This window comes from Meles meles, chromosome 6 (assembly GCF_922984935.1).
Source record: "Meles meles chromosome 6, mMelMel3.1 paternal haplotype, whole genome shotgun sequence".
Classification (NCBI taxonomy): domain Eukaryota; kingdom Metazoa; phylum Chordata; class Mammalia; order Carnivora; family Mustelidae; genus Meles; species Meles meles.
Window position 1 is genome coordinate 153,262,788 of NC_060071.1, and position 13,977 is coordinate 153,276,764.

A 13,977-nucleotide genomic window follows, 5' to 3' on the forward strand; every position below is an offset into this window, starting at 1 on the left:
GGAGTCCTTGAATGGGCTGATTTATGTGGATGGTTTTTGCCTATTTGCAAAGGGCCTGTTGATAATGAATGTCAGGGGAATGGGGTCTTCTCAAAAGAAAAGAAAAAGGAAGTCAGAACTCTGAGACAGTGAAGTTAGGATAGGAAATTCAGGCTTGGCAGGAAATTCCTTCTGTCCACAATTTCCAGTACTTCAGAAGTGGGACTCAGGGGAAGGCCCATGGTAGATCTTGCGAAGAAACCACCTGAGCTGTGTCTCTGTATCCTCCATACATGGTAATAAATGACTGGGTGGGAAGTTTCCATGCTGGTTGTTGTCAGGATCCCCTGTTGTTTGGGGGGTCCTTGGAAATTATAAGTTAGCTCCTCAGAGATAGGCTGCATTACTTAATGCAACATTACTGTTGTCCCACCAGATGTTGGGATCCACACCAGTGCCTTCCCAGGGGCTGATGGATTCAGGCTACACCAACATCAGAAGTGCTCAGTGAGAACCTAGAGAAGAGGCAGGTGAGTAATAAGGGACTCCCTGGGTTTCAGTTACCCAGAACCAGACTCCTGCTGGAAGACCTGGGATAGAACCCCTGTGAAGAAAGCACAAGAAGACAGTGAATACTGTTGCGGCTGGCACGACAACACGTCCAGGGTTGAGAGGGTAAGAGGATGGTGAAAAGAAGTTAAGATACAAAGAGATGGGAGCAGGAGGGACAATATGGATGATGTCCGAACAATGCCGAGTTTATTTGAGATTTTAAAGCCATTATATAGTGTACAGAAACAATTACAAAGAAGTTTCTTACTTGAATGATTGTAAAGGAAATTACTACATGTACATGCTAGCCCTCCAGTCCTCCCCTTGTCCTGTTTCCCATGCCCTAGCAACAGACCCTCTGATGCCAGTGATCTTTGTCTTTAAGTAATCTATTAACCAGGTACACCATCTTATAATGGTATGATTTATGGTTTGTGCAAGGACAGCATAAATCCACAATAGCTTAATAGCCAGCTAAAGACATGCAGGCAGCCAGGTCGGCGAGTCTTGGAATCCATAGCTCAGGCCCCTTCTCAAGCGTACTCTACCTTTACACCCACAAGGTTATTAACCCTTGAGCTTCAAGGAGGCGTGAGTTAGGGTCTAGTTTGGTCTCCTGACTCCAGTTCAGTTCATGGACACCTACATTTCCCCCATTTTTGTTTTTAGATCCAAAAGTACAATTGAGCCCTCATTCTGAATCGCTGCTGCCTTGCACGAACCTGTCCAATGAACCATATCAAAGCAAGAATTATTAATACAGTAAGAAGTCCGGTAAACAACCAAAATGAATATTTTAACAAATTGCCAGGATTGAAACCATGTAACCCATCAAGAATGCGAGCAACGATCTCCACGGGATTGATCACATCTAGTTGAAAATGACTTATGTCAGATATTTCTTTTTGCAGTTTCATTAAATCAAGACTAGCATTAGTATGATACCATACTCCCTGTAAGTGTTTTTTTCACTCAAACCCAAGTAATATTGCTCGCTTCCAATGGGGTTACACAAATATGTTGAAATCCACCATGACAAACCAAAGACGTTTGAGTTTTAAGAATGGACAGTTGAGTGCCTAGGTACTCCACAGCTTCCTCAAGACCATCAAGGCGACAGGAATTTTTTGTCAATGTGTTCCTGTGTGGCTAAGGCATGTGACACATTTTTTGTAAGATTGTTCACATGTTCTGCCTTATGAACACTCTGAGAAAGGGCTACTGAGGCTACTGTAGCCATAGCTATAAGGGCTATCAATGTAGTTATTCCAGCTGTCAGTAAGCCCAAAAAGCGATTGATCCATTTGAGCTGTAACTGCATTTGAGAGCAAACTGATAACCATAATTAGCATACCATGGTCCTTCTACTTCTACAGGCAACAATACATATGGAGGTTGCATAGTCATAAACACTATTATGAGACTAGTGCCCGATAAAAGCAATGTTACAGACAGACAGTTGGTCAGCACACAATTGTTACAATGGATGTTATACAATGAGTGGGCCCCTGAAAAAGAAGTTGAATTTATTGTCCCCAAACCCACTATCAGCAATAAAAGTCTTGGGACACATGCCCCTAACGTTAGGTTGAAGTCTCTGGTAGAAATGTAGCCACTCCTGCCTTCTTGAACCCCTATATGTCCCATGGTAGCAACTAGCTTCCAAAGTTCTGTATGAAACATTCCTCCAGCCATAGAGAATATCCCTCCTAGAATGGTCACATTATGCATTGGCAAGCCAGGAGGGAAGGCAATGTCTCACAGAGGTTCTTCTCTAGCCTTCCTTGACCAGTCAGTAATAGAGAAATCAGGGACACCGTGAGGGGAAATAATCAAAGGCCTTTCTTGGAGACATACTGTCCAAATGGGGCCTGGATTAGAATGGAGGCGTCTTCTTCTTCTCCGTCTGTTTTGGCCGTTCAACGTGAGGCGAGCCATCCTTTGTTAGAGACGCGAGGATTCGGCACCACCTCTCTGAAAGCCAGCGTGGGGTGTCCTCATCCTGAGGGAAAACACAAACAAAACCGCACCCTTTGTGGAGGACAGGGTTAGGACCCTTCCAAGTGCCCGTCAGGGGGTCCTTCCACCTAGCATAAGGAAGAGGAGAAAAATCCGGATGCCAAAAGCATTCAGCTGCCATTTGACCTATATCATCAACATTCAAAAAGTTTAAAACAGGGAGAGTTAAAGTTAAGTCCATATGAGGGGAATATTTCACTGTTCCCTGTAGTATCTCCCCCTCTTTTAATTTTTGAGATATGATTTAAGAATTCCATTAGCTCATTTAACAATGGCTTGTCCTTGAGAATTATAAGGGATACTCATAAAATGCTTAATTTTGAAGGTTTGGCAAAATTTTTGAAAAGTCTTGGAGCTGTAAGCAGAGTCATTGTCTGCCTTAATAGCTTTTGGAGTTCCCATTTGGGAGAAGGCGGGAAAAGGGTGATTTTGTACATTTACAAAATCTTCTCCTGAGTATGCAGTAGCGTGCACAAATCCTAAAAAGGTGTCAATAGAGACATGTATATATTTTAAACAGCCAAAAGCAGGGAACAATGTGACATCCATTTGCTATAAGTGATTAGGCATGAGCCCCCTAGGATTGACTGAATATGTGAGCTGGGGGTGATGGATTGGGCAAGTGGGACAGTTTTCAACTATTTTGTGAGCCTATTTTTTAGTAACTCGAGTTGTTGGCATAAGACTGAGGCATTTTGATGAAATTTGGTGTAACTATTTGTTTTTCTTTTAGGGCAGCCAGGGGTGCCTGAGGAATGTCACACATATTACCAAGGGGAGCGTGTGGAGAGGGGGTGAAGGTGACAGCTTTTGCTTTGTCCTCAGCCAGCCTCCTGCTCCCTCATCATTCCCCCCTGAACAATCTTGACCCTTAAATCTTTAAGGTAGTTGAAGGTGGAAGGTCTCATCTTCTGTAACTTCTTCCTGCTGAATAGGGGCGTAGAGCTGTCTCTACCTACTCGGGTCAACATTGATCAGTTGAGGAACATAGGGTAGTTATGAAAGGCAGAGGCAGCTGAATCCAGCACTGACAGTGAAGAAGTGTCTTTGCGCGTGGTAAGGATCATCTGTCATTGTGAAGCCATTGCCGATGGAGTCTCGGCACCAAGTAGAGAAATATTGAACAAAGCAACACATTAAGATTAATAAGGCTAATAAGATTATAAGTATGAGATGTCCGGAAAGGAGATTTTTAATTGTTGGCCATAGTCGTCCTTTAAACCAGGAACTTTAACCAATTACTTAGAGAGAGAGAAGGATCTTGTAGAGTCTTATGCCATCCTCAGTATAGCAATAAGTAAGATTTTGTAACTTAGGCTCATATTACTAAATCTGGTTTAGTTCGAATGTAGCCTTACTTCTGGAAATTCTTACCCATTTTGGTTCCAGGATTTTAACATATCAAAGACCTGTATTTGTCCTGAAAGTCCTTTATACGAATCTTCTTTAAGCCGGAATTCATCTTACAAAATAATTAAAACAAATACAAATGACAAAAACTCAGAATAGATATGGTTAAATTACCAGGTGATGACCTTATCAAAACATTAAAACTTTAGGAAACGTATAGAACCCTTAGAGTAGTTACAGCACTTACCCAAATGCAACCCAAGGTTTATTATTGGTTTAGCAGTACTTACTGAGTAACTTAATATACCAAGGAAAAGCCTTATGAGTCAAAGAGATTTCATTTATAATTTAAATCTTGTTGGCAATTGCTAAAACCTTAGAAATTTTTAAAACACATGCCTAAATATAATTAGGGATGTTAAACACCTGATAAAACAAAATATAGAAACTGGGTTTTCTGGGCAGGTGAAGAGAAAACCATAACAGATCAATTAACCTAAGAAAACTTTGCCTTTTTAAGCAGAGAGAAAACCAGCTTTTTTATACTAGTGTCTTTTTTTTTTAATTTAAGCATGCAGTCTTAAGATAGTGTGTTTATTAGGTTTCCCTCCTATCGTGAACGATGTCACAGACAAAGGGAGGGTAATCTTTCAGATGCTGTCCTGCTTGTGTCCCTTGCGGGAACTTAGGAGTGTCTTAGCTAAGGTTTGTCCATATAAGCTCTGTACCAGGCTACTCCGTGGAGTAGATGACCGTTATGCCATACGACGCCCCGTGAGACTCAGGGTGCAGCCCACTCAGACTCTGTAGCCGAAGCGATGGAGCCATACAGACACATTCACACAGTCAGGCACTCTTCAGATGCAAACAGATTGGACACCTTCCCTCTGAGTATCCCTGGCTAATGGGAGGTGATTAGTCTCCCCTTTCATTTTTTATGAATAAGAATGAGTTTCTATGGTTATAGACAATGGGGGATGGTAATGGGGTGTTTTTGCAATCCCTCAAGGTCGGGGCACTTTCCCAATCTCTCAAAGCCAAATGGCCCTTTTACTTGGAAGTATAATCTATGTGGAGTTATGTCAGGAGAGTGCTAAATCTCCTTGGGGGATGTTTTTCTTTCCTCTCTCTTTGTTTTTTTCTTTCAAACAACCATTTTATTTAGGATAAAATTATCTTTTATCTTTAATAAAATGCATTTCCATTCCTTAAATATTTCTTACATATCATCTACTCTTCCATATGGTTGTTTCCCTTATTTCCATCAGTCTTAGTTACACTTAGCAGAATTTTGTACTCTTAGAAACACCTTAATCTCCAGTGAAGACTAAGTATTAACCAATTGTGAACTGTTAGAACAGAATTCTTTAGATGGCAAATTTATGAATCAGTTAAGCTCAAAGCATGTTTACCAACAGTTTTAAATATTCTTAGTTTCTTTGCAATAAAAAGTCAAAAGCACAAACCTAAATCCAGTACTCAATTTTTTAGTACTTTATTCTATCTGGACAAGACCTAGATGTCTAACAAATTTAATTTTATTTGTTATTCAACCAAAACTTTAAAGTTTCAGGTTACCAAAGACTCTGAAAGCTACTTTAGCAATTACCCATTAAAACTTTGAGACAGACAATTAACCATCAATTTAGTCATTTCTTTGCTAACAAATTTTAACAAATAACATAAGTTCATTTGACCTTCAGTAAACTTTGAAGTTTTACATTTACTGCTGATAAATTAAAAGACATGTATATCTTAATTAAACCACCAAACTTAACTTAGGGTTAAGCAGTCCAAGTCAGGCCAGAGAAAGCAGGGAACTTCCCCAAAACAAAGAGAGTTTTGGCAGATGCTTGGGAATATTCCTTAAGGTCTCTGTCTCAAGTTAGACCAAACCAAGCTGGCTCCAGTTATAGCCATTGACATGGGAAGTGAGTGAGGGAGAAGCCCCATATCTATTAGGAGAAACAGAGAGAAATAAAGCCAGATTTCCCTTTGCTAGGGATGGCCCAGCAACCTGGGCTTACTAGAAGAATACTTATTTATGGACACAATTCCGAAACTGTGCAAAAGAACTGCTGCAAGGCCTTTTTAGAGACCTTGGACACTTTCTGCTTCATAAGGGCCTGCAAAGTGGTCATAAAGAAGACCTGTTCCATGGACTGTGACTGCCCCATATTATTTTGCTCCTGCTGTGACCCTTAAAGTCCAGGTCCTCTTACCTGAATGGCAGTACAATTTACCTAAAGATGAGCTCCTCTTGAATGTGGTCAGGTCCCTGTTCGGGCGTCACTTGTTGTGGCAAGCATGACAACACGACCAGGGTTGAGAGGGTAAGAGGATGGTGAAAAGAAGTTAAGATACAAAGAGATGGGAGCAGGAGGGACAATGTGGATGATGTCTGAACAATGCCGAGTTTATTTGAGATTGTAAAGCCATTATATAGTGTACAGAAACAATTACAAGGAAGTTTCTTACTTGACTGATTGTAAAGGAAATTATTAAATGTACATACTAGCCCTCCAGTCCTCCCCTTGTCCTGTTTCCCATTCCCTAGAAACAGACCCTCTGATTCCAGTGATCTTTGTCTTTAAGTAATCTATTAACCAGGTACACCATCTTATAATGGTATGATTTATGGTTTGTGCAAGGACAGCATAAACCCAGAATAGCTTAGTAGCCTAGCTAAAGACATGCAGGCAGCCAGGTCGGCGAGTCTTGGAATCCATAGCTCAGGCCCCTTCTCAAGCGTACTCTACCTTTACACCCACAAGGTTATTAACCCTTGAGCTTCAAGGAGGCGCGAGTTAGAGCGTGGTTTGGTCTCCTGACTCCAGCTCAGTCCATGGCCGCCTACAGAATACGACAAAGTTACCCACTCTCACCACTCTTGTTCAACATAGTATTTACCCCAAAGATACAGATTTAGTGAAAAGAAGGGTCATCTGTACCCCAATATTCATAGCAGCAATGCCCACAGTCGTCAAACAGTGGAAAGAACCAAAATGCCCTACAATGGATGAATGGATAAGGAAGATGTGGTCCATATATACTATGGAGTATGATGCCTCCATCAGAAAGGATGAATACCCAACTTTTGTATCAACATGGACAGTACTTGAGTAGATTATGCTGAGTAAAATAAGTCAAGCAGACAGAGTCACTTATGATATGGTTTCATTTATTTGTGGAGCATAAGAAATAATACGGAGGACATGGGGAGATGGAGAGGAGAAGGGAGTTGGGAGAAATTGGAGGGGGAGATGAAGCATGAGAGACTATGGACTCCAACAAACAAACTGAAGGTTTTGGAGGTGAGGGGTGTAGGGATTGGGTGAGCCTGATGGTGGGTATTATGGAGGGTGCATAATGCATGGAGAACTGGCTGTGGTGCATAAACAATGAATTCTGGAACACTGAAAAGAAATAAAAAATATAAAAAAAGAAAAATTAAAAATTAATTTATGTGTAATGTATTGATGTATTAAAGTCAGTTATGGATAATCTCAAATACTGATACAAATTTTATTATTTAGGAATTATTTATAAATCTATTTTATTGAAATATTTGATATTGGGAATTAATCCAATTGGTTGCCTCTGGTGGCTTCCTCCCCCTTTTGTTTATCTTCTGATATCAGTCCAATGTTCCCACTCCACTTTACCTGCCCACTGGTGTCTTCTGCTCCTATAGAGATCCAGACGTGTATAATTCTGATCTCAGGCTGATTTCATGGGTGATCAGTGTTCTTTGGTAGGTAATCAGCTCACTTTAGGGTACAGGTTGAAACGGCACCTCCTCCTACTTCCCTGCCATCTTGACTCCCCCCCTTAATAGTATTAAATAGCATTTAACAGTATTAAAATATTTAATACTAATATTTTATTTTTTCCTTTTTTAAAATTTTTATGTTAGTCACTGTACAGAATATCATTAGTTTTCGACGTAGTGTTCCATGATTCATTGTTTGCATATAACACCCAGTGCTCAGTAAAATAGGTGCCCTCTTTAATACCCATCACTGGGTTAAACTATCCCCCAACTCCCTCCCTCACATTACTTCCTGGAGTCGAGAGTCTCTCATAATTTTTCTTCCTCTCTGATACCCCCCTTTAGTTTTCTGCCCTATTCCTTATGTTCTACAAATAGGTGAAACCATATGATAATTTTCTTTCTCTACTTGGCTTACTTCAGTTAGCATAATCTCCTCCAGTTCCAGCCATGTCAGTGCAAATGGTAGATATTCATAATTTCTGATGGCTGAGTCATATTCCATTGTGTATATGGACCACATCTTCTTTACTTATTAAAGTGTTTAATAAGTAGGTTACCCTATAGATTTTTGTACCTATGCATTTATTTATAGTAATATATTAAAATCTGATAGTTTTGTAGTTAGAATTATCACTAAATATTCATAAAATATGGAAAAATAAGAGGAAATACTTACAAATTCTTATTTCTTCAGGATATGTTTTTCATCTTTCATTTACAGAAATTTAAATTATATTTTATTTAAAAATTATTTCAATATAAAGCTTAGTTATAATAACATATAATATTAATAAAATATCACATCCTGTAAAAATGAAGATCCCCAAACCTAGTACACGCTTTTATACCTGAGAAGAAAACCAATTCTTCTTAGGCACCTGTAACTTGACCTACCCTATATTTGGTGGATCCCCTGCACCCCCTGGTGTTCTGAGTGCCCCCTTGTGACCCAAGCGACCCCTAGTGACATTTGTGTGCATGCCCCCCAACAGCTTCAGTGTCCCTGCAGGGAGGTTTGGGTCTGGGCTCACACTGACATTCCCTCACTATGTCTCTACATTGTAATATAAGGCCAGGATCTTAGTGACACTGAGATAGGTCAGTTCAAGAACTGGTTCTCGGACATGCCTCTGGAGATGGACGTGTGGATCATGTTGGATGGGCTGTCGTGTTTGCTTTATTTGTAGTTTATGAACCAATTCACTGCACCCAGTCACTTGGAGTTGGTAGATTAAAAATTCCACCAGAAATTACCGTTTGACATGGATAATCCAGAGACGGTAATGGTAAGGTGCAGGTTCTATGAGCCCCTCACCAGGCCTCGACCTGACTCTTGCAGCAGCACCTGGGACAGGACACCTGGGGACAGGAATCAGAGGAACTTATAATCATGACACTCCCAACCATCAGCACAGTCCCATGTCTAACATCTGAGACCCTCACTTTTGGGAATTATCACCAGACACAAAGATGGCCCCAGAATCTCCTGTACCTCCAAAACATAGCTCATGGTTTGCTCAGATATGTGAGCCCCGTCTGAGGAGACAACTGTGAGCTTCCACGTCCTGGGAGTGCATTTTAACCTGGTTGTTAAGAAGCAAACATGTGTGAGGGAACCCATCCTTAGAAGTGGACAAGGATAATCAGTCCCCCTGGGACCTTCCAAGACCACCTGTGGGCATCTCTTTGTTCAACTCCAGAGGCACATTGGTCTGGGTTGGAAGAATACTTGTTCTATGAGCTCTGTTGGAAGTAGGTAAACAGATGGTCTCCCTGTTATATGCATGAGAATAAATGTTGAACAAATGAATAGATCACAATTTATTTTTTCTTTTTTGCATTTTTGTTGTATCTTTTTAAAAAATATTTCTTTTTTTAAATTTTTATTTATTTATTTTTTCAGCGTAATAGTATTTATTGTTTTGCACAACACCCAGTGCTCCATGCAATACGTGCCCTCCCTATTCCCACCACCTGGTTCCTTTTTTTTTTTTTTTTTTAATTTCTTTTCAGTGTTTTGGAATTCATTGTTTATGCATCAGAACTTTCTTAAAATTTAATTTCATTTTTTTCAGTGTTCCAAGATTTATTGTTTATGCACTGGACCCACTGCTCCATTCAATATGTACCTTCATTAATATCCACCACCAGGCTCACCCAACCACCACAAGGGCCCCTCCAAAACCCTCAGATTGTTTCTCAGAGTTCACAGATTCTCATACTTCATCTCTCCCTCCAATTTCCCCCAATTCACTTTTGCTTTCCTTCTCCTAATGTTCTCAATGTGTTTCCTTATTCACCACAATTAAGTGAAACCATATGATAGTTGGCTCTCTCTGCTTGATTTATTTCACTAAGCATAATCTCCTCCAGTCTAGTCCATGTTGATACAAAAGTGTGGTATTCATCTTTTCTTTTTCTTTTTTAATATTTATTTATTTATTTGACAGAGAGAGAGACAACAAGAGAGGGAACACAAGCGGGGGAGAGGGGAGAGGGAGGAGCAGGCTTCCCGGTGAGCATTGAGCCCGATGTGGGACTATACTTTAGGACCCTGGAATCATGACACAAGCGGAAGGCAGACACTTAATGCGTGAGCCACCCAGGTGCCCTAAATATTCATCCTTTCTGATGGAAGCATAATAACCCATCGTATATATGGACTGTATCATCTTTATCCATTCATCTATTGAAGAGCATCTTCCAATAGTGCCAAAATTAGCAAGACAGAAAATAGCATGTGTTGGAGAGGATTTGGAGAAAGGAGAACCCTCTTACACTCTTGGTGTAAGTTGGTACAGCCACTTTGGAGAACAATGTGAAGATTCCTCAAGAAATTAAAAATAGAGTTTCCCTATGACCCTGTAATTGCACTACTGGGTATTTATCCCAAAGATACAGATGTAGTGAAAAGACGAGCCATCTGTACCCCAATGTTTATAGCAGCAATGGCCATGGTCGCCAAACTGTGGAAAGAACCAAGATGCCCTTCAACGGACGAATGGGTAAGGAAGATGTGGTCCATATACACGATGGAGTATTATGCCTCCATCAGAAAGGATGAATACCCAACTTTTGTAGCAACATGGATGGGACTGGAAGAGATTATGCTGAGTGAAATAATAAAAGCAGAGAGAGTCAAATATCATATGGTCTCACTTATTTGTGGAGCACAACAAAGAACACAAAGGACATGGGGAGATGGAGAGGAGAAGGGAGTTGAGGGAAACTGGAAGGCAGATGAACCATGAAAGACTATGGACTCTCAAAAACAACCTGAAGGTTTTGAAGGGGCAGGGGGTGGGAGGTTGGGGGAACCAGGTGGTTGGTAATAGAGAGGGCATGTATTGTATGGAGCACTGGGTGTGGTGCAAAAACAATGAATACTGTTAAGCTGAAAAGAAATAAAAAATAAATAAAGAAAGAATAAAGACCATCAGAGCCAGTGGTCAAAAAAAAAATTGATTCAATATTAAAAAAAAAAAAAACGTTAATGGCTTTAGGAGATAAACATAGTGCTATTTAATAAATATGATTTTATTGCACTAAAAAAACCCAATTAAACAAAAAACAAAACAGAACAAATTCATAAAATCGAGTTTCCTTGGTTTTGGTCATATCTCTAGAATTTCATTCATGATTTTATTGATTTGGGTCCTTTTTCTTCTTTTGAATAATTCTTGCTATGAGTTTATCAATCTTATTAATTCTTTCAAAGTTACAGCTTCTAGTTCTGTTGAACTTTTTTACTGTTCTGTTTTTTTATTTAATTACTTCCAGCTTTAAACTTTAATATTTCTTTTCTCCTGCTTTGTTTGGGCTTTATTTGCTTTTCTTTCTCCAGCTCTTTTAAGAATAAAGTTTGCTAGTTGGTGCAGCCACTTTGGAGAACAGTGTGGAGATTCCTTAAGATGTTAAAAATATAGATTCCCTATGACCCTGCAATTGCACTACTGGGTATTTACACCAAAGATACAGATGTAGTGAAAAGAAGAGCCATCTGTACCCCAATGTTTATAGTAGCAATGACCATGGTCGTCAAACTGTGGAAAAAACCAAGATGCCCTTCAATGGATGAATGGATAAGGAAGATGTGGTCCATATACACTATGGAGTATTATGCCTCCATCAGAAAGGATGAATACCCAACTTTTGTAGCAACATGGACGGGACTGGAAGAGATTATGCTGAGCGAAATAAGTCAAGCAGAGACAGTCATGTTTCATATGGTCTCACTTATTTGTGGAGCAAAACAAAGAACATGGAGGACATGGGGAGATGGAGAGGAGAAGGGAGTTGTGGGAAATTGGAAGGGGAGATGAACTATGAGAGACTATGGACTCTGGAAAACAATCTGAGGGTTTTGAAGGGGCGTGGGGTGGGAGGTTGGGTGAGCCAGGTGGTGGGTAATAGGGAGGGCACGTATTGCATGGAGCACAGGGTGTGGTGCATAAAAAATGAATTCTGTAACTCTGAAAATAAATAAAAGAATAAAGTTTGCTTATGAATTTGAAATTTTTCTAAATATTTGAGAAAGGATTGCATTGCAATGTACATCTTTATTGAGACCACCTTTCCTCTATTCCCAGTATTTGGAACATGTAGGTTTCCTTTTCCTTAGTATCCATGAATTTTTTAAAAGACTTTTTATTTTAATTTATTTGAAAGTGAGTGAGAAAGTGAGCATAAGCAGGAGGAGTTGCAGGCAAAGGGAGAGAGAGTATGAAATGCAGGCCCCCTACTGAGCGGGAGCCCCATATTTTTTTAATTGTAAATCTTTTTTTTTATTTAATCTTATTTTAAACATTTTATTTATTTTTAAATTTCTTTTCAGTGTTCCAGAGTTCAATCTTTATGCACCACACCCTGTGCTCCATGCAATACATGCCCTCCATAATACTCACCAACAGTCTCACCCAACCTCTCACCTGCCTCCCCTCCAAAACCCTTAGTTTGTTTCTCAGTGTCCACAGTCTCTAATCTCTAATGGTTCATCTCCCCCTCCGTGGGGGAAATTGGAGTAGGCCTGATTTTTTACAAGTTTTGCGATCTCTTCTGAAGAAAGACGCACGAGTACTTGAGAAGAATACATATTGGATTGCTTTAGGATGGAATGCTCTGCATATATCTGTGAAGTAAATCTGGTCCAATGTAACATTCAAAGAACTTGTTTCTTTGTTGATCTTTTTTTTAAGTTTTTTTTAAAGATTTTATTTATTTATTTGATAGACAGAGATCACAAGTAGGCAGAGAGGCAGGTAGAGAGAGAGGGGAAAGCAGGCTCCCCACTGAGCAGCGAGCCCGATGGGGGGCTTGATCCCAGAACCCTGGGATAATGACCTGAGCTGAAGGCAGAGGCTTTAACCCACTGAGCCACCCAGGCACCCCTTTGTTGATCTGCTTATATGATCTCCCCATTGTTGTGAGTGTGGTATTATGTGGTATTATGGTCCTCTACTATTAATGTATTATTATAATTGTTTTTAACATTTTTGTCTTGTTTTATATAACTGGCTTCTCACAAGAAAGGAGTGTAAATATTTATCATTGTAAATCTTCATGGGTAATCATTAATTATTATACAACATCTGTTTACAACTTGTATAACAGTCTTAGGTTTAGAATCCAATTTATAGATATGAGGATTGCTACCCCAGTTACTTCTGATGTCCATTATCATAATAAATGTTTCTTCATCCTCCCACTTTTAGTCTGGGTGTGTCTTTAGATCTAAAATGAGTCTCTGGCAGACACCAAATTAATGGGCTTTGCCTTTTATTTTTAAAAAATCTAGTCTGATACATTGTGTCTTTTTATTGGAGCATTTCCTTCATTTATATTCAGAATAACTATTGAAAGATATGAATTTAGTGCCATTTTATTACCTGTAAAGTCCTTGCTTCTGTAGATTGTCTTTATTTCTTTCCAGTATAGGTTACTCTTGGGGTCCCACTTCTCTTACACAATTCCACCAAATATATCTTACAGGGGTGGCTTGTTGGTCACATATTCTTTCAGCTTCTGTGTGTCCTGGAATCTGTTTATCTGTTCATTCATTCTGAATCACAGCCTTTCTGGATAAAGGATTTGGCTGCATGTTCTTCTCATTTAGTGGGCTGAATATATCGTGCCAGCCCATTCTGACCTGCCAGGTTTCTGTGGATAGCTCTGATGATAGTCCAATGTTCAAATCTCTGTAAGTTAAGAACTCTCATTTCCAACTGCATCAGGATTTTTTTCCTGATCTCTGAAATTTGCAAGCTTCACTCTTACATGTTAGAGTGTTGATCTATTTTTATGGA

At 39.7% G+C, this 13,977-nt stretch overlaps 1 pseudogene; it reads right to left on the bottom strand.

The window, feature by feature from the left end:
- Positions 1-2,407: 2,407 nt before the first annotated feature.
- Positions 2,408-13,977, bottom strand: part of LOC123943712 — a 70,527-nt pseudogene continuing 58,957 nt past the window's right edge.